The sequence below is a fragment of the Hippocampus guttulatus genome, chromosome 21 (assembly GCF_054856545.1).
Source record: "Hippocampus guttulatus isolate MCC_2025c chromosome 21, RoL_Hgut_1.0, whole genome shotgun sequence".
Classification (NCBI taxonomy): Eukaryota; Metazoa; Chordata; class Actinopteri; order Syngnathiformes; family Syngnathidae; genus Hippocampus; species Hippocampus guttulatus.
In genome coordinates this window covers 6,287,294-6,307,276 of record NC_141281.1, presented here as the reverse complement: position 1 = coordinate 6,307,276, position 19,983 = coordinate 6,287,294, and the positions used below count along the sequence as shown (strand labels likewise).

Sequence of the window (19,983 nt, the reverse complement as noted above, 5' to 3'; positions counted from 1 at the left end):
TTTTCCATCCCTATGCAGGCGCCGTTGAAACACCTGAGAAAAGAATATTGTGAAAGCGCAGTTCGTGACCTGTGGCCGTAGATCACACATTACTCCTTCACTGCAACATTCTATTGATTTCACTAATGTGCTACAATCAATGCAAGCTAAATAACCTCAACCAAACATGACCTGACTAAAGATTACCTAATTGCAGAATAAGGCATGCTAGTTTCCTTTTTTTTTTTTGTGGTGTTGCTTATGACGTCTTTAGACACCAAAATACTGAGTCTAACATCATGAGTGAGTTGGAGCCTATCCCATCTGTCTTTGGGACGCCAGGCTGATCACTGGCCAATTGCAGGGCACAAACTTGTGAACACAAACAAGCATTCCAACTTACATTCACACCTGAGGATCATTTTAAAAGTCTTCAATAAACCTCGAATGCATTACTTTGGAATGTGGGAGGAAGTCGGGAGTATCAGGGGGAAACCACACAAACCCACGAGACAGGATGCTAAGCCAACACATTAAGACTGGGGCCAAAACTCGAACTCCAGATCTCAGCAATGTGAGGCAGATGTGTTCACCACTTGTCCATGGTGCCACGTGGAACTGCTCACATGCTGATTTCAAAGCACACGTGTACAATTAAGTGCATTCAGACCAAGTCTCATATCAGACCATGCAAACCACATACTTCATTTTGATTCCGCACAGGTCTGATTGATGAATAGCATACGTTTTGAATAGACCAGAGGCAATGAAAGAACCCTAACTTGAGGGAGAAAGAGAGAGAGAGAGAGCTTTTGAACATCAACATCTGAAGAACACTTTTTTTAACCTCATGTATTTCTCGAAGCAGCTCGTCAAGGAGTTGCATGTCTTGTGACCACTGTGACCCATTTTGGCTCCCAGTAACTCGAAATCATGGGTTTTCTTTGCTGCTGATTCAAAAGGACACGAGAATCAACTATTAGTTTTTTAAGTACAGGATCCCTCACCGGGGTAGACAACTTATCAAAGTAGCTCACGATGGGCCAGCACGCAGGTCGCGGTACAACTACTACCACAGGCATTCTGAAAGAGTACAGACCTTGCCGTCACAGAGTCTGCCCTTGTAGCTCGGCAATGCTATTTTCTCAGGGAAGCCAACCACTACAAAAAAACCCAGCATGAACCAAAGTAAAACAAAGCAGTGCCATTCAAAACCTCAAGTATGCCGTCTCAAGGTGAGGCGCCTCAAGTCAGCGCCGAGGTAAATGCCACTGATTTTCTTAAAACAACAGCCTTCCTTCCAGATTCAGGAAGGTCAACCCAAGTGTCGATAAAGCCAAAGATTCGGGGGACCTTTCTCGGTTGGGCTTTACTGAGCGCACCTTCAGTTTGCCGGCCGATTTGCTCTTTGCTCTTACTAAATCTTTCTGATACAAGATTGCGATGTGACACTTTTATTTACAGATCCCTAGAAACATGCATGCTACTGCTGGAAGATGCACTTGGTCTCCCATTGGTGTGTTTTGGCATCTTATTCAAATGCCTTGGCGACTTTGCCCTCAGACGAGTCAGGAACCTGTTAAGCTGCTCTTGTTTTAATGGGTTAAGATGAGTCCTCTTGTCTTTATAATGATACAGGTCAAGGTTTTAGCCCACTTGTTAATTGGCCTCTGTGAGTCGTTCATCTGTTGTCTGATGAGTACTTTCAATGACAAAACGGATGTTAATGACAACTATTGTTCTCTTAATCTACATGATGACATGGGGAAGTTGGTGTTTGTTAGGAAAAGCCAAAACATGAAGACCTTTTCTTTGCCATGCCCTTTCTGTGCTTTGCATATTAAGATTTTTGTTTTTCAAGTGTTCTTTGATATGCTCTTGATTTATTTTGCGTATTAAGGCCTACTAATCATTAGTATTGATAGGAGAGGATACGGTAGTTAAATGGCACCCATGTATTGGTCACATGGTAAAGTTGGTGATTTTCACTCCAGATAATAAGCACAGTGAGGACCCCCCCACCGCCCCACCCAAATAAAATGGGATTGCACTGCACATCCTTCATTCAATATGTGACACTCATGGATGGATACTCTAAATACGATCTGCTTGGGTTAGCCCCAGCCGCAGCAATAATCATAGTAACACTTAAATGACCGTTTAAAAGCAGAGGTCATCGCAAGTTGGCCAAAGCAAACACCTAAACCCGAAGCTACCGCCGCCTACTTATAATTCAGCCACCCTTGGTGGAGAGGCCCGCCGCTGTTATCTGTGGTGCCAGAATGTTCAACCAGTGAGCCAACCTGGCTATTCACGGTAAAGGAATGCGATTTAAAAAAGTTGCACACAAAGTACTCGGGACATGGAAAAGCATGGGAGACGCTCACAGTCCGTAAAGCCTGACACTAAAACACGAACAGTAAAGTTGGACAGTCTAATAATATAAAACAGTTAACATCTGTATATTCCTTTGTCATTCCGCGACGGCGATTCGACACAAACGTTTGAGCTAGTCTCCACCTAAGCTCGATCAAGCGCCAGGGGGAAAACGAAATGTCCCCGTCACCTCTGCTGTCAAATCCCATTCCGGCTGCAGCTGTAGTCTAATGTACTTTGAAAGCTTCAGAGTAGTATGGCGGTGCCCTTCCCTTTTTTGAATTTTGTGTCTCAGGTTGACATTTTGAGTGGGTGCCCTGTAGAGATATTATTAGAGTCATTGCCTTAAGGTATCCAGACTGTTTAAATAGCCACTTGCATCCATTACATAGCGTGTGTTATTTTATTCGCGGCACAAATGTCAGCTATATGATTTGGTCGGCCGATACTGGCCCATCAGCGCATGTTCAGTTAGACACAACAAGGGCATGCATCACCAAAATGATTAAAAATAATAATAATAAAGGAAAAAAAAAAACAAGGTATGATTTATTTAACTTCAGAAAATGTAGTTTTGTTATTTCAGGTCATTAGTAGTACGGCTGTCCTGTCCAGGTCGTGTGGGTACAGTTCACGACTCAATTCCCCAATTGTGAGAATCCCAAAATTGGTATTACTCATTGTTTGGACCCAGTGATGAAGTGTATTTGTCATTGCAACTCCACAATCTCCAAATTGCTGCCCTCCAGTCTTGTCTTGGATTACCCCCCAACCTTTTTTTTTTTGCAGCTTGAACAAATAATACTTCAAGTCGTTTTCCATTTGTCCATTTTCAATTCCACAGTGCTACACGAGGCCTTAGAGCTGAGCTGGGTTGCAATGAGGTGTGTGTTTAAATATACGCAATGAGCAATAATAGCGTTATCCAACCTGCTGGTGTGGCGCAGGTCTATATTAGGTTAGTGTAGCACAAGGCTGTTGCATTTTAGGAGCAGGTGACTGGACATTCCTTCCTGTATTAGGCCTGACAGTTTACTGTGGGGGAGTGCAAAGCAAGGAGAATTACACGGGTCTGAGAGGGAGGGAGCTAGCACTGCCAAATAACTCTCCAACTGGAAAATCTCATTAAATCTTGCTTACCTGTAAGTAAACCGCATTCGATGTGGCTATCAATAAAGTCAAACGGGAGGCGGAATGTCGCCATCAGCAATGTCAACTGTGCCGTCACGTAGCCTGTGGTCTGAAGGTGGATTAGAGTTTACCCTGAAAGTTGAACGCACCTGAGGTTGTGCAATTTGGAATGAGGGCAGAAATTTGGAGGAAAACGGGGCTCTCAAGATGCACAAGCATTCAGAGTTGGAATATAGTGCATAAGGTCGAAAGATTCAAATTTAAAAAAATGTTCTCCCCCAAACACATTTTCATTTAACTCATTCAGTACCAGCCAATTCTGGACCAAGTCTTAAAAGACGTTTCAAAACATCTTTGGGAGTGAATGAGTTAATCAAAAGATCATTTTTCATAAGTGATAAACATCACAAGGCTGTAAATTTCAACCTGGAGTGGCTTAATTCTATTTTTATTACGCCCTGAAGAATATTTTTTTAAACGAGGCCAACAGGATTGTGTTCCACCTTAAGTTGCGTCCAAATAATATCAGGTCAGAAGAAACAAAAATGAGGGCATCAAATGTAAACGGGCGGCGTGGGATGATGGCAAGGTGGGAGGAGAGGAAGTGCTAATGGCTTAAAAAGACAAAGCTGGCCTGTCATGCGCGATGCTCATCCGAAGTGATGGCTGCCCCTGGGAGGGAGTGTCACAGAATGTCAGAGCGAGACGACGACGAGTAAAGACGCAGAGAATACAGAAGAGAGAGGGATTGGCAAATGCGTCGGGATGAAAGGATCTTTACAAAGACTAAAACCAAGTGCTGATTAATAAAATACAAACACTCATCAATGGTTAAATAACACAAGGAGACCGAAGGCGGAGAAACATTAATAAAGATTGCCGCTCACGCATTTTCCACTTGCTTTGGTATTAAAGGTCAGGTGTTGATGCTGTGGCTTTGGCTGACATATGTCTCATGGGGGGGGGGGGGGGGGGGGGGCAGGCCATAGGCAACAAGGCAGGCACCGCATACACACGCATAGGGTGCACACACTCCAATTCTCAGCAGCGGATGCAGAGAAATGCCTCTGATGGGCCTTTTAATCCATGCTGTTTTTTCCAATTCTAAATGTCATCCTTTATTTCCCCTCAAATGAAGCCGAGGACCGGATGCATGTTGACAACCCACCTTGGTTTCTCTTAATTCTGACACGTACAAAAAAAAGGTGCAGGGAGAGCTTTTCGAATTCGGAGCAAATTGGCGCCTTTGTGGCATTTTGACAACAGCTGACCACACTCCCCATTTCTCGGAATGTCAGCTCAGTCACAAGACTCCCTGGGGCAAACATCCTGGACACCCCCTGACACGCACACACACACACACACACACACACACACACACACACACACACACACACACACACACACACACACACACACACACACACACACACACACACACACACACACCCCTCGCATAATCAAACACGCTGCCTCAGGCTACTGCTAAGTTGTCACAGTAGTTTCTTGTTCTTCATGTGATGCTAGGGGAGAGAGAGGTTAATGCTGTAAACTTGCATCCACAAAAGGTCTTTTGTCACCTCATTCTATCCTCTCTCTCTTACAAAGTGGTCTTTGCCCATGTGATCAGGGAGCCCCCCCCCCCCTCCCCTCCCATGTTCTCTAACACCCTCCTCCGGGGCGACTAGCGCTGAGGAGCAGTCAAGCAGCACCATACACACCATTACCCTGCTGTTAAATGACCATGAGGGTGCACTGCAGACGACGTGACTGCTGGGACAGTCACAGGAATAGATCTTGTTAAACCAGGCGAGAAGAGAGTGAATGTAGACTGTATGCTGGACCTCAGAACGTGGAAAATTAGCCCACCTGATTCTTGTTTCTTCGGCTTACTGTGATTCGCAAGACCGGGCCAAAGAGTTGCAAGCTCAAAGGCTGGCGTTAAAAGTGCGTTGCCCCTCGTAGTGCAGCAACACATTGGTCAAAATTGACATGGCTGAGGCAGCAGGTAAACTCAGGTTGTCAGCTATTGATGTGTTCAGGGTTGGTTGTGTTCACGACACCCAGAGGTGCTGGGATGGTGTGTGGGCGTGCGTCTGGCTGCCCAGACCGGCCCGGGAGACCGTGAGTCCACCGTGTCGGAATTCGACAGATGTATTGACAGTTCAGCTGGGGGAAATCGATAGTCACAAATCGCTTCGCTACCCAAGTGCCATCTGCAATAAAGCACTTAAGAGTTTGTCAGGGCCATGCTACAGCGCAGGTAAAATAAAGATGGGAGGATAAGCCGATCCATCCATCCGTTTCCTAAAGTGCTTGTCCCTCATTAGGATCGCGGGTTAGTTACACCCCAGTTAAACCATTCTGTCATTTGGCCAAGGGAGGGCCATTGAGAAAACTGGGCGAATGGCTTGTCTGACGATTTTCGTCTTCCGTTGTCGTTGAAAGGTATGAAGTGTTAGTCAAAAAACAGATTTTACATCAGACCAGACTCCAAAGACAAATTTCATAGCCACGGTACACTTCATTAAAATGCCATTCATTGTTTTAACATCACATGTACAGAGTTGTCTTTTCTTTCCTGTATTGGCCTGATGCAATTTTCTCATCCCTCAGGTCGAAAGATGGAGGCCACTGTCTCATGTTTTCCAATATGCAACAGCCAACAGGGTGGGGATCCAGGATACATAGCAAAGTGCAAACATGGGACTAGATTCTCATGTGATGTCACCAGTCACGTAACTAGGCAGGGATCATCCAGATGTTCTGTTTTAAATTGTGAGTGTACCAAAGTAATGCCATCTGAAGTAGAGAAAGACCGCTGTTCTTTTTCAGGGCCAATACAGATTCATTAGTAGTCAACGTGGCCGATAACCCATATAGAGAAAATCAATAGTCGTTTTCAGTAAAAGGTTACGTGAACATTGAAGCAAATAGCTCCCTACAGTTTTTGACAATAAATTCAGTTTTCCAAAATTTCAAAATAAGAGAAATGTTCAACTCTCAAATCAATGGATTCCGTTCCCAGCAATGATACTGACCAATCACGTTCTTGACACAGATCGTAGCACACACTCCGAAAGCAACAAGTGTCCCGCTTTTTGGAAGAGGAGCTGCAATTTTGCAAAGACTGGCACACAGTAGACATGGGCTTCTCTCATACTGACATGTTTCTACTTTTCAGGATTCAAAGCGCTTCCTCGTTCACCCAGTCCCACGACGGAAGACGTCGTCGAGATGAAAAAGCTGCTCATTCATACACGGATGACACAGCACCAGAAGACGCTTCAGGCGAGGTGAGATGACATGGAAAGAAGCTTGGAGCAGTTTGGTACGGAGGCTGAAATGGGTCAAATTGAGTTTTTTTTTTCTCCTCATGCATGTGAGTGAGAATTGTAGTTTATGGGGAATTCCACTGGCTAGTGCATGACCTCAACATTGGCCTTCCTGTTCAACTCGGGTGATTTGTGCTCGAGTCCAAAGGGAAGGGAAATACAGACAATTCTCTCCATGTACGTTTGTCAGTGTACATGGATGTCCATGCCGCATTTTTGCCAGCAAGAAAGATTGTGACAGGACAGTGTATGTCCTGTACCAGTATACAATATTTTCTTGATATGTGCCTGTGCGCAGCTGTTTCAAACAGATCGGTGATAACGCTTTTAATAAACTCCAACGTGTGTACGTTTTACTGTCTCGGCGCGTGCATCTTGTTGAAACATTCAGGCTACGTGATTGATGTGCTTCCACAGAGCAACAGGAGCACTCCTGCACATACTGTACATTGGAGGTGGGTTAAGAGGTTTAAAAAAGAAAAAAAAACGCCACATGGTCATATTCAGCAAAAGCTCGGCTAATGTTACTCATCTGAGTGAGCTGAGCCTTCAGTGTGTATGTGAACAGTACACACAAGGTCGCACTTTATTGAAACTTGAGTCAAATTGCTGCAGTATGTTTTCTGGACAGTCAAGACGCCTCTGAAGTTGCACATTGCAGAATTCTGTCAAAATGATCAGATCAGTGTCCCAGAATGGAATGTGTTCAACCTCAACAGGTTCTGTAGTCTGTGATCAGGTAACCACGAGAAAAATTGGACTGAAAAGAGATTGGAAAAAAAGTGAACAAGCGAGGCGGGAAATTTATTTTGGGGTTCCTGAACTGTAATCAGCACCTACATCTGCTTCCTCCCAGGTGCTGGACATCGACCGAGGAGACACACGCTGCACAGAAGAACAGAAAAAGAAGAGTCTTCTCCGAAAAGAAATGTACTCCCTTGAAGGTGAGGCATTGGCGCTTGTTTTGTTCAGAATTAGCTTTCATTTCCATATTCTGACTATGGAAGAAAGACAAAATTTCTACTGCCAAACCCCCAAGGCTTGGGGGAAGTTTTATCTTTGCAGCAGGAGGAAGTTGGGGGGTGAGGTGGGGGGGGGGGGGGTGCGTTAGAGAGCTGACACCGCACTTCCACTGGCTGCCCGAGGAGGCTGGATGGGCGACTACTTTTAGAGGAAGCTAGTCTCACTCTTAATCCTGTTAGACATCTTGTGATTTGCTCAGTGACAACGCATCAACAGGTGAGGCGAGACAACATGAGTTCGTCGAAGCCATGAACAATGTTTTCCTCTTGTTCTGTGAGGCGACATTGCATCTGTGAGCATAAAACGCTTTATGGTTATTGTCTGCAGAATCCCTCAAACCCTGAATTATAAAACCTTAAAATCTTGATAAAGTTTCATCACCCACTTAAGAGAAAAGAAGCATTTTTTTTCTTTAGTTTTTTTTTATGGAACTCTTCAAGCAAGACACGCCAATGTATGAAAAAGCAAAAGGGCCGGCCCATTTTGCATCATAATTATTTCCCACTGCCCAAACTCTGATTTTAAAGGAGGGGATTTTCGAGCTGGACACAAAAAAGGGGAATTTTGAAACTTGGTTGTCATGCTGAAAACAAATTCTACCACGGTGCTTAGTGGAGTTGCCTAACTGTCACAAGATATAAAAATAAAGCCAAAAACCAAAACACAACAACTCCAAGAAGTGTGCCTCATGACCTCATTGCTTTCAATCATGTATTCTTTTGCAGAGCATGTTTTCATTACCTTTGATTTTCTCCAATACGTATCACTCACGTTCTTCAATCGAAACAATATGCAAAGCAACGATGCAACGTCTCATGGCAATTATGATACGCCATCCTTTTTCAAACCGCTTCTCCTCACAAGTGGCGTGGGGGGGGGGGGTGCTGGAGCCTATCCCAGCTGTCTTCAAGCGGTAGGCGGGGGACACCCTGAACCGGTCGCCAGCCAATCGCAGGGCACACAGAGAGGAACAACCATTCGCGCCCACAATCACACCGAAGGACAATTTCGAGGGTTCCATTAACTTGCCATGACTGTTTTGTTTTGTTTTTTCGGAATGTGGAAGGAAACTGGAGTCCTGGGAGAAAACCCACGCCGGCACGGGGAGAACATGCAGACTCCACACAGGAAGGACGGAGTCGGAATCGAACCCTGGACCTCTGCGTTAACCAGTCACCACCGTTCTGCCCCAAGCTACACTTACCAACCAAACAGCTCGGGTGAGACAAGTAAGCAAGCACTGCATCCCATAATTAACTCACTTTCACAGTGACAGTTTAAAAACATAATCAGTGCATTAGCACTCATGTTCCACATTGCATCATGAATAAAAACACAATCAATCATGGACTCAGCAGCCACACCCATACTGACTTTTTTTAGATGTTGCTAGTAATTAAAAAAAAAAAAAAAACATCATGCAATGGTTCATGGGTGATGGAGATTTTTTTTCTCCATTCCAGAAGGAGATCCCCCAAAGGTATGAACTTCAGGAAACTACACATACATCGGGAAAACATCCATTTGAATCAAATTCCATTAAATTGTCTTGGTGACCAATCCAGTGTATACCCGACCTCTCGCCCAAAGTTAACAGCAATACGCTCCAACTGGCCCAAAACCCAAATGAGGTTGTAAACACAACAAACAAAGGCACATCATACAGTCTGGAACTTTTAGTCACATCTTATCATCTGCTCACGTACAAATTCTCACTGTACACATTGCAACATTGTCAACCAGTTAAATCTTAAGCGCTGAGCCTTTGATGCCACCGCATAAACCATCAGATTATAGATGATCATCAATGGACACGCGGCGACTGTTTGCTGTAACACCCATTATCCGTGGGGATAGTGATTAGTGCAACAAACACCGCATGTGTTTGCCTGTTTTGAAATGCGACTTCGCCATATAACAGTGGGACATAGGCGCTAAGTGACAAGATGGGGTTGATTGCGAAGCTTCTTGGTCATGTCTGTGCAGTCCCTCCCCACACACAAAAGAAAAATGATGCCATGCTGAACGATCTCAATAGCAGCCTGACACACGTTGCTAGAGTGGCACAGTGCCAGCCTGACCCCTCCTCTCGAAACATACAGTCACAGCGGCGAAGTTTACCGCCTGTCTGCCCCCGTCACTCTCCTCTGCCAGCAGCAGTGTGAGGATTAAGGGAAAATCCTGACCTCCTCATCCACCTCTCTTAAATGGCCGCGCTCATTTTAACCAGCTCCTGCAAAGCTGGATTACCTATCCGGTTGCCTTCTGCTCCACATCGCAGATCAGCAAATGTTGCGCAGTTATCATTCGTGGTATTGACATGCAGCATGTACGAGCCCGAGGCTGTGAAAGAGACACGATTCGGGATGGTAGGCCGTGTGATGTGGCGATATTTAATTAACCTGCCCTCCCCCTCGCGCTGAACATACACATGCACGCCTCCCTGCTCAAAATTCCTCCAGCAGGGCAAAAATGCAGACTCCTGTCCATCACCCCGGCAACATTGCTGGCATAGCACTTTTATTGTCATTTTCATCACTATATTCAACCTCTCCGCCTATGATCAGCTGGCCCTTTTCTCCCGAATGCATTTTTCCAAAACTGGCTCACCGCAGGCACGAGGAGTTGTGGAAGGTGGGAGATGTTGACAGTTTTCTCATCTTCAGTTAAAATGCGCTGACTTATGTGAAGACGAATGCCTCATTTTCATTGCAATACTTCCAAGGTAAAAAAAGTAGCATCATGGTTCTCTGGTGCATTGGCCAATCAAGACAATTTGAAGGTTGGGTTTGTACCACCGTGGCAAAGGAAAAACAATCAATCAGCAAACTCAGAGAAGGCACAGGCCCCCTAATTATGATTTTGTTTTCAAACCACATGCTTCCAAGATACTGCGCCGTATTTACATTTGCTTTGTCTGGTCACAGATGAAGCTTGCAGGTACCGGGAGTACAGTATTCGGGGAGAGGTGATCCTGCATATTTCATTCATGCCTGCACATAAGTTATGCATGAAAGACTTGCAAGGGAAACTCACACTGTGGCCGTTTGTCTTTCTAATGGAGGGGGGGAAAGAGCAGCGTCTACGGGCAGGGAACAACTCTCATGCTACTTTAATGGGAATGAATAAAGGATGAGTCGAGGCTCAGACACCAGGATAAGAGGCTGCTTAGCACCTCTGGCTTGAGGCCAGGTGGTGGAAGAAGATGATGGTACTGAGTGGACCAAGACAGTGAGAAAGGCAGCGGGGAAATCAGCAAACGGTGGTGTAATATGGTGGATTCAGGGGCTGGGAAATTGCTCACGATTTTTCGGTAAATCAGTGGCGATACAAACGATATTTAATCATGCGTCAGCTGATGTGTGGAATCCAATCGAATCAAAACAAGCCCAACAGAACAGCCCTGAGGTCATACAATTCGGAACTCAACATTTTATTATATAATATATATACGTACTGTATACACTTATTACATAACAGTTAATATGTAATTACATGTCACGTATTCAACTTTGGTGCAGTAACTACTCTCAATTAAGTCTTTCTCCAGCAGTAAATTCAAGCAGACTCGGAATATCCAGATGGGCTGCAGGGTTATAAAAAGCTACTTGTTGGCGTTGACTCTCGTGCTGTATGCCTCCACAGACCTTCACTGTTTGATCTGCCAGGGGAGAAAAAGCGATACAACAGAGAGCAGGCACCCGAGCAGAGCGATCTAAAGCAGCGCCTCTGGGAAAGTCCTGGTGGTGTTGTAGAGGAACAGGTGGTAGTGGGAGTCTGCGCCTGGCCGGCCGAGTTTCGTTAGCTATGCCAATAGTTGCATTGAGAGCGGACCGAGAACAGAATCTGGCACAGTGACGACAGAACCTGCCAGTCTGCGGCATGAGATAGAGCCGTAATGGCTGCCACCTGCCTCGAGTTACGGCAAATAACGCGAGCTTCTTACAGCAGCTGGCGGCACCTGTGCTCAATTGTCAAGTCGCCACATCAAAACAAGGTTGGAGGATTAGCGGGAGCTGGGGGTGGTCAAAATGCACACAAGATGTTTTTGTTACTGCATTGGCATCGACGGTTAGTCATCTGTTGCCGAATTCAATCTGCCTACACAGTCAGCCCCACATACTCGCAGTTCGGCCTTTGCAAAAGAACCGATTCAATTTTTTTTTTTAACCAATCCTCCTTGCTGTGACTCAGCGAAATCGCGTTTTTTTGTGCTCAGTTCGTAGCAAGAAAAGCTGGAGTGAGTTGAGGAGTTTCATTTATACAAAACAGTGCTTCCTGTACATCTTGTGACATCTACAGGCAACCTCAACTAATAACTATTTGCAGCAAGGCTTACTCCCTGTCCTACAGGAAATAACGGGGAACACTGTACTTGAGCGCGCATAACTTTTGCAGGAAGGAAAAACAATATCAATATATTGTTATGACAGGTTCAAGACAGAGTATGTGAGGTGCCGCGATTGACTACTGGTGCCCATGTGACACAGTCTCTTATTTTAGAGTGCGAGGTTGAGATAAGGTGTTAAAAAAGGGGAGGGAAAGGAATGCTGAGTTGTCCCCATGTGCCCCTCCGTAGTCCCACTGTGCATGCTCCGCCCTTTCGATGGAAATGTTTCGATTACAACCTCTTAAGGCCTGAACCGCATTTGTCCTGATCCTGACCATTTCCTGGGACCATTTCACCGGTCCACTTCAAATAGGGGATGCCTTCTGTTTGAGCCTCTCACTTTTTCTCTTTCTCGCTTGCTGTCTCTGTGTTCAGCAGTTTATTTAGCTGCCATGTTTACATTCCAGCCTCTCCCGAGGGAGGGTGACTGAACCAAGCAGTGTGTCTGAGCCTCCCATCCCCACCCCCATGGGTTTAAGTCACTTTCACATCACGACGACCGACACTTCCAAATGATGTGACCAACCAGTCGATACAAGCGTGTAAACATTAAATTAGGCATAAAGGGCATTCGACACCAGCACTTTAGACGTAACTCAAACGTGACGACAAAAAAAGTGAAATCTTGTGTCTACGCTCCGAAGTAATACAACAGATTGGTTGCAAGGCAAGGGAGCTAAGTGGATGAAGCTCGCGGCAGTCCTGATCGCTCAGGACCCTGGCACTTCGCTGGCCTCATCATTAGACTGCCTGGCTCCTGTGGCCTCCGGCAGAGCGCTGTCTGCACGCCCTAATGACCGCTGACTCACTCAGCACGCAGCATTGCCGCCACATTCGTTCAGCCCAGAATAGCCCCAAATAAAGAGAGATGGGAGAGGAGCGGTGATGGCTGGGGCCTGCTCTATTCCTCCAAGATGTTAGTCGAGGCCACCGTCGGTTCAGTGGAATTGCGTTCGGTTTTGTTATTACCCATTGCACGTTGCTGGGAGACAAAATTAAAGTCGAACTTTGATTCTTCTAATATTTTGATAATCTGATAGCAATGAGAATTTTTTTTCAATTGGCTTTAATAGTCATAGTTACCACAATTCATCCCAAAAAGTGTCCTACAATTGTTCATGATGGACAAAAATAATGTCATGGCAAAAAAAAAAGAAAAAAAATTATATTTCCCGAAACCCGAAAGCTTACTCCAAGATTATGTAATACTACTCCTTTATGGTACTTGAAACTGAAATGAACAAGACCTCAGAGTGTCATTTCAGATCGTCCGCTGCTGTTCGACACTGGAAGTCTTTAAATGTGATAACACTGTAAAGGGTGTTAAATGGTGTGGGGAAGAACAGAGCCTGACTCGGGGGGACATGCAGGGTTAACCTGCTCGCTGATGCTGTGGTTTGTGTGTGCTTGTCCATATTGGGCGAGTACAAGAAAAAAAGTCACACATGATTCAAGAGGAAAATCTCCCCCCCTCCCTTTTTTTTTTCTTCCTGTGACCATACACCTGTGTGTTAAGGGCACAGAGGGAGGACACATCTGTTTGGGATTTGGAACTGGGCTTTTTCACCTCGTGTCACGCGAGACTAAGACAAAGCGGGCAGAGAGTGTGAGACAGACGCAGCCTGTTCCGAATACACAAAGAGTCAGCCGAAAATACTCCTAACAAATCAATACAGTCTATTGATTACATCTCCAGTGCGCTTTATGCAACATCCCCACTTCAGTGTATAAACTATGGCAAAATCACAGCTTTGTAACCCGCAGAGAGCAAGGTAACCCTTCCACGCATGTCATCAAACGAAACAACGTGAGCCAATGGCCCGGAAAAAAAACGAACTGCTTGCATCCACCCATTCATATGGGGAGGAGTGTTAAGTTGTGTTCTCAGATTGCTTCACCCATAGAAATAACTGTCAAAGAGCAATACTTGTAAATCAAGCAAAGAGTTGGTCCATCAGCTTTAAATGCAAGTCCAAAATGGTCAAGCGTGGCTAATTGCGAGTGAGACGACTCATTGCTTTCTAATGACCCAGCCCGCTCCTACGCACCCCTGACCTCAGCCCTCTTACATTCCTGAAAGCATTTTTTCCCCCCAACACAGCAACATTTCCGCCGGGGCTCCGATGGAAGCTCAGAGATGGCCCGCGCTTAATCGATAGTGCCAGGTTGCCAAGACAACCTTGATTTCCTGTCACAGTTTTTTTGCAGCGTGCCGGTGATTGCGCCGGGTGTCCATTGCACCTGCCGCCCTCTCCTCTTCCTCTTCCAACATCTCATCAAGCTCTCCCTGCCCCGTACCGCCTTGCCTCCCGATACACACAAGGGGACAAATATACAAAGGCATCACGGATTAGACTCGAGAGGTTCAATCTCAACATAGCGCAGAGTGTACACGCCCTGTTATCTCTTAACTACGCCGAGCTGCGACAGCTATCACATCTACCTTAAGAGGGTGATGTCATTGCACCTGCGGAGCTTTTATTATCAGTATCCCTCATGCACGCATCTACACAACCTGCCTCCCTCTTCTCCACAAGAGGTTGGCACCTTCTGTTTTTTTTCATTAATGGAGAGCTCATTAATCGTGAGTGATAACGAGGACATGAGACAGGGACATGATGAAGAGGCTTTCTCTCCTTTAGCTGGCCGCCCTTGGGAATAAATAGCCAACGGGGTACGTGTTGTAGTGCGTGTGGTCCGCATGTTAAAACAGGTAAAGGACATATTGTATATCTCGTGCTATCACGAGGACATTTCTTGTGTTGGACCCTGAACATCAAGTATGCCCAACACACCAATTGCCCATTATACCTCCGTACACCTTCCATTCGTAACTGATTAAAATGCTTTTTGACAAGTGTGCTAGTAAACCGGATGATGCAGATGAAAAGAAGAGAGTGATAATCCGTGACACCGTGCAACTGACCCAAGCAAATGTAATGAATGAAACCAATCCAGAAACATTGCAGGGTGACGTGATGTCACAGGAAGAGAGCAGAGATCAGGCCCAACATCCATGAGGGCTTTGCAGTACAGCAATCATTTAGCCTTACACACACATTAAATCCAATCTGTCTGGACCAGGACCTTAATCCCCTCTCCTCAACCATGGACACAAGCAGACAGTAATCCTCCATATTTGTGTATTAATAGCAAGAGTCTCAAGAGCGGACTATCTATGCGATTGTGATGTATGTTTTATTAGTTGGGTAATCTGCTTGTCGATCAGAGGATCTGGTCCATTTAAAGCCGGACTTTAATAAAAACACAGCCACCGCTGCCTGGGGGATAAGCTGCCCAAGGACAAGGGAAAGAGCATGGTTGTGTTGAATAGACTCATCGCCAACAATAAACAGCTCTACATCAACGTTATTTGTCATGCCGCAATACAATTATTGTGCGGAATCCAGCCCCGGGCCTCTGCCCTTTCCTATGAAGAGGGTTAGATAAAAGCCTGACCCAAATATAAACCTGCTACCTTGTTTCCAGGGTGTATGCTTCACTTGTCTCTAATGTTATTTCAGAGGTGCACTTAAGATTCATTGTGCGCCTCCATAATAACGTGGCGTTGCCCTGAGAAACGCTCCCTGTCCTCCTGAAGAGCTGACCCTTACATACTCCAGAGGAGCAGATGCCGTTCCACATCGGCAGACAGGACTGGCGCAGAGGTGAGATTCCTTCAGATCTGAATCACGTTGGGAGTCATCTGCCCACCTCTCGCCCTGTCTCGACGCTGTTTAACTCATTCACTCCCAATGACGTTTTTAAACGTCTTTTCAGACTTGGTCCAGAATTGGCTGGTACTGAATGAGTTAACTGCCACGCCCTGCTGGACATCGGTCCTCATTCAATAGCTTTATCAGACAGACGTTCGATCAGAAGAGCGCTGCTTTGAATTAGCAGGCAAGTCAGGGAGAGATGAAGGAAGACGAGACCACAGGGCCATTACCGCATTGGAAACGCCTTCCTGCTTACCAACAGTCTTTGGTCCCTTCAGTCACGCCTGGATTTATTTAGCCTGTAAACGCACAGTCCTCGGCAATGCCATTACAAAAATCCCCATCCGCAAAACACATTAGCAGAGTGTCCAGCAGTGATGCTACCGCCCCAAACGGAATGATCCTTTTAGCCAATCAGAGGCCTGAAGAAAGTCACATCCAGTAAAGGTGCCATAAAAGCAATGCCAAATTACTTGATACTGACAACGGCAGCTAAACTGTTACAAAAGTCACCGCAATGACTTTCTCCCGGATTATGAATTGCGGCATCAGCATACCGTTTTTACAAAGCGTTTGTCTTTAGATAAACAAACAAATCAGTTTTGAGAGGGAGAGAGAAAGAAAATGATTAGGCACCCTTGGGAGAGAAGTGATTTTCCTTAAAGATTTGTTGATTAGAAGAAAGGAGGGGAGTATAATACCCCCCCCCCCCCAAAAAAAACTAAAAAGGCTAAGTCGAGCCGGTTCATCATCAGGTCATAATTCAAGTGGAGGTCAGAAATCCACTCCGCAAGATTGTTTATGAAACTGATCCACAAACAGAGAAAGAAAAAAAAATAAACAAAAAGCTTGCCTTGACACACATTACAGTCAAACCATGTGACTCTCACGGGGTAATCTCATGGGAGCATCCCCCACCCGTGATCTCCCTGATGGACTGTAACAACAGGAAGTCAGCCTGCAAATGGCCTGAAAACTACCACCACACCTACAGATAAGTGAGTTCTCCCTCACGCACACATCACATTGGGACGCGGACACACTCGCAGCCAAGTAGAAGGCACAAACAAACACTGTTCCAGCTTCCCTCAACCCTCAACATTCAGACGTCACATTAACGACGGCCATTTATCAGTCCGGTCAGTGAAGTCTATGTTTAATCCCTTTAAAAGAACTAGCAGAAGAATCAATGGCGCCGTGCCCACTGCTGCTAGCGTCTGTGGCAAGCAAGACGCACTGCAGCCTGGCACTGAAACGCGGAGGGACCGAGGCGGGCAGGGGGCGGGTTTTTCAGGGGCTCAATAGCTCTTGTTTGTCTAGGTCCCTTTGGGAAGTAAGGACATAGCAGTGAATAGGAGCCAGTTAGCAGCGATAGCATAATAAAGAGTGGGGGGTGGGGGTGGGGTCATTGAAATTCTGCACAGGCTACTGTCAAGACCAAGTATCATTGCCAGCTGTGGCAGCAACGCGATGGACCAATGGGGGTGTTCGACAAGGCTCAGGTTTTGGCTGAGAATCGTAACGTTTGGGAGATAGACAATCTTTGATCAGACACGGCTTTGTCAGCAAAAAATATTTGATCCGGGTTGGAATCTGTAGTTGATTAGACAGAACTGAGACTAGACCGGCCAGGCATGTACCGTAAAAGTGACTCATTTAAGACATGAATTTCCCGAGGAGGATGACACTGACATGACAGGCAAACAGGGCAGGCTTTTTTTTCCCCATGTAGGCGTCTGTCATAATGTGTAAAGACCCTCGGCTCTGTATGAGGTGATAGTAAGTGCCGCGAGACACGACAATCACAGTGTTCTTCACCCCTATTTAACTCATTCACTGCCATTGACGGCTACACAAGTCCAAGATTCATTTTAAATGTCACGACCGGACAGCTTTCTGCAGAAATGAGTTATTTTGAGGGGTCACCTGTTCATCGAAAAAGACCTTCTTTGTAATGAGTCTGACAAGAAATGCTTACTCATGCTTACTAAGAGTCAAGAGTGTTTTTTATGAGACATCTGTTATATTATGCGCGTTTTCCAAACGAGTGCAGCAGCTCAATCTTAATACCACCAAGAGTGGCACTCAATGACTTTACCTTTCGCCAAGGGAGAAATGTGGTCTACACAGCTCACACTAAGAGTGCACGCAAAGATAAACCACAGCTAAAAGATTGAGTTGACTGTTGGAAAACATTAGGAGCACTGTTTTTGTTTGTGGTTGTTTGTTGTCCTTGGACCAACTAATACACGCTGGCAAACTGCACCATGTCCACTTTTTTTTTTTTTAAGAACAATGCAACGGCATCTGTGTAACTGTCTTTATAGTCAAACCTCCCTCTGCTGCCGCCCCCCCCCTCCCCTCCTCCACATGTAACTGCTCCCAAAAAAATATCAAAAAGCTAATTGGGAGGCAATTAACTTTCAAGAGGTGGCTCATGCATTCAACTCTGCAAGCAGCCAATCATATTGTGCCCTGCTTAGAAGTCCTTTCCAAAAAGAAGAGATGAGCTCATTACCGATGACAGACAGAATTAGCGGTTATTGAAACCTTGACTTTTTAAAACCGCGGCAAGTGTCAAACCGGTAGTCGGCCCATGGCTCATCTGCACCATCATTTTTTTTAAAGTATAGAACCAATGGGGTATGAGTGGCTGCCATAAACTACTTTTCACACTCACCATGCAAATTTACTGGCTTCCTTGAGGCAAACGCAATACCATTGAAGTTGGGATGTTGTGTAGAACGCAAATAAAAGCAGGTAACAATGTCTTTCAAGCTACAGCACATTCAATGGAATGAACTTCTGTGCCGCTGTTGCACCGTCATCAACATAATTGAATTCAATGTGCTCTAAGTGGCAACAGGGTACCTGAAGGGTGGCGCTCAACTCGCTTTAGTTCACTGATGAATCGACAGAGAAGCATGTCGAATACAAACAACTGTTTCGTGATGTTACACTGCCCCACTATTTGCATAGCTTAGGTAACCAACCATCATCAAACAGCCTACACGTGAAGACAAAGGTCAAAGATTAACAGTTTGCACTGACTTGGTGTGTATCATTTGGCGCTAACCTAATCGTTCTTATTTCATAAAAGTGTAGCAAACTAAAAGGTTTGGGTAGGGTAACATCCTGGTTTGTGGTCTTCGCAGCCCCTGATGAGGAGCCTTAAATAGGTTGCCACAGGTGCTGGGGGGCGGGGGGTGTGTGTGCAGGGGGTGGGGGCAGCCTGGATGGGAGCCGGGCCGCAGGAAGCTTCTTGTTTTCACAGAGATAAAGGGCTTTCAGGTTGCATCCTGGGCCGTAATCTCCCACACACTTCCTGGTTTTGTTCAAGGCGAGGCGAGAGAAAATGACAAACTAACCTTCGCCACAAGAGGCTGATCAATAACTTCGGATGAAGCCGGATGTGTCTGACATTTGACAAGCGTTTAATAGCAAAGTGACTTTGATTGAGATTATTATGGAGGTCCTTGATTTGAGGTGATTTATGTATTCATTTATTCTGAGTGCTGGTTCATTAGCGATGACGATAAAAGTGTGCGTACACGTTATTTTCTGACCCCTTCCGTTGCTTTAAAAGCATAATTAACATTGCTTCAAGCTCTTATATCCTAATTAAAAGAAAAGGTAGTGCTTCCTTTCTCCAAGTTCAAGTCCCTCCTTACAGTCACTTAGCGAGAGCCTTGTGCTTAAAAAGGTGACTTTACGCGATATTTGCATGAGAGGGTTTTATCGAAAACTCGCATCGAGGAGGAGCACCAACACACATCAGAAGAATGAGAAACACTCAAAAGTACGAAAGCCCACATTCCACTCCACAATTAGAATGCCAGCTTTTCGACCGCAAGACACACCCTGTTGCCGGAGGAAACTTTCAATCTCCTCTCAACCTCGCTTTGGCCGGAGCCGTGGCTCTCTCATACTTTAGTCAGGTGTTATTTATGAGTGGTGTATTGCTGAGTAGCTGCATGCCTACAGCACCTGCTGGTTTGGGAGAATCTGAGCCAAGGCAGCTGCTAGAGAC

General features: G+C 45.5%; 2 protein-coding genes across 2 annotated transcripts in view; one reads left to right on the top strand and one right to left on the bottom strand.

The window, feature by feature from the left end:
• Positions 1-19,983, top strand: part of znf438 (zinc finger protein 438) — an 89,810-nt gene that overhangs the window by 2,019 nt on the left and 67,808 nt on the right. Inside the window, exons 2-4 of the mRNA XM_086102633.1 lie at positions 6,671-6,782; positions 7,678-7,765; positions 8,911-9,073. The gene's annotated coding sequence lies outside the window, so the exon portion shown is untranslated. The remainder of the gene's footprint in view (positions 1-6,670; positions 6,783-7,677; positions 7,766-8,910; positions 9,074-19,983) is intronic.
• zeb1b (zinc finger E-box binding homeobox 1b) overlaps positions 1-19,983 on the bottom strand; it is a 45,738-nt gene that overhangs the window by 18,618 nt on the left and 7,137 nt on the right. The gene's annotated exons all lie outside the window — the stretch shown is intronic.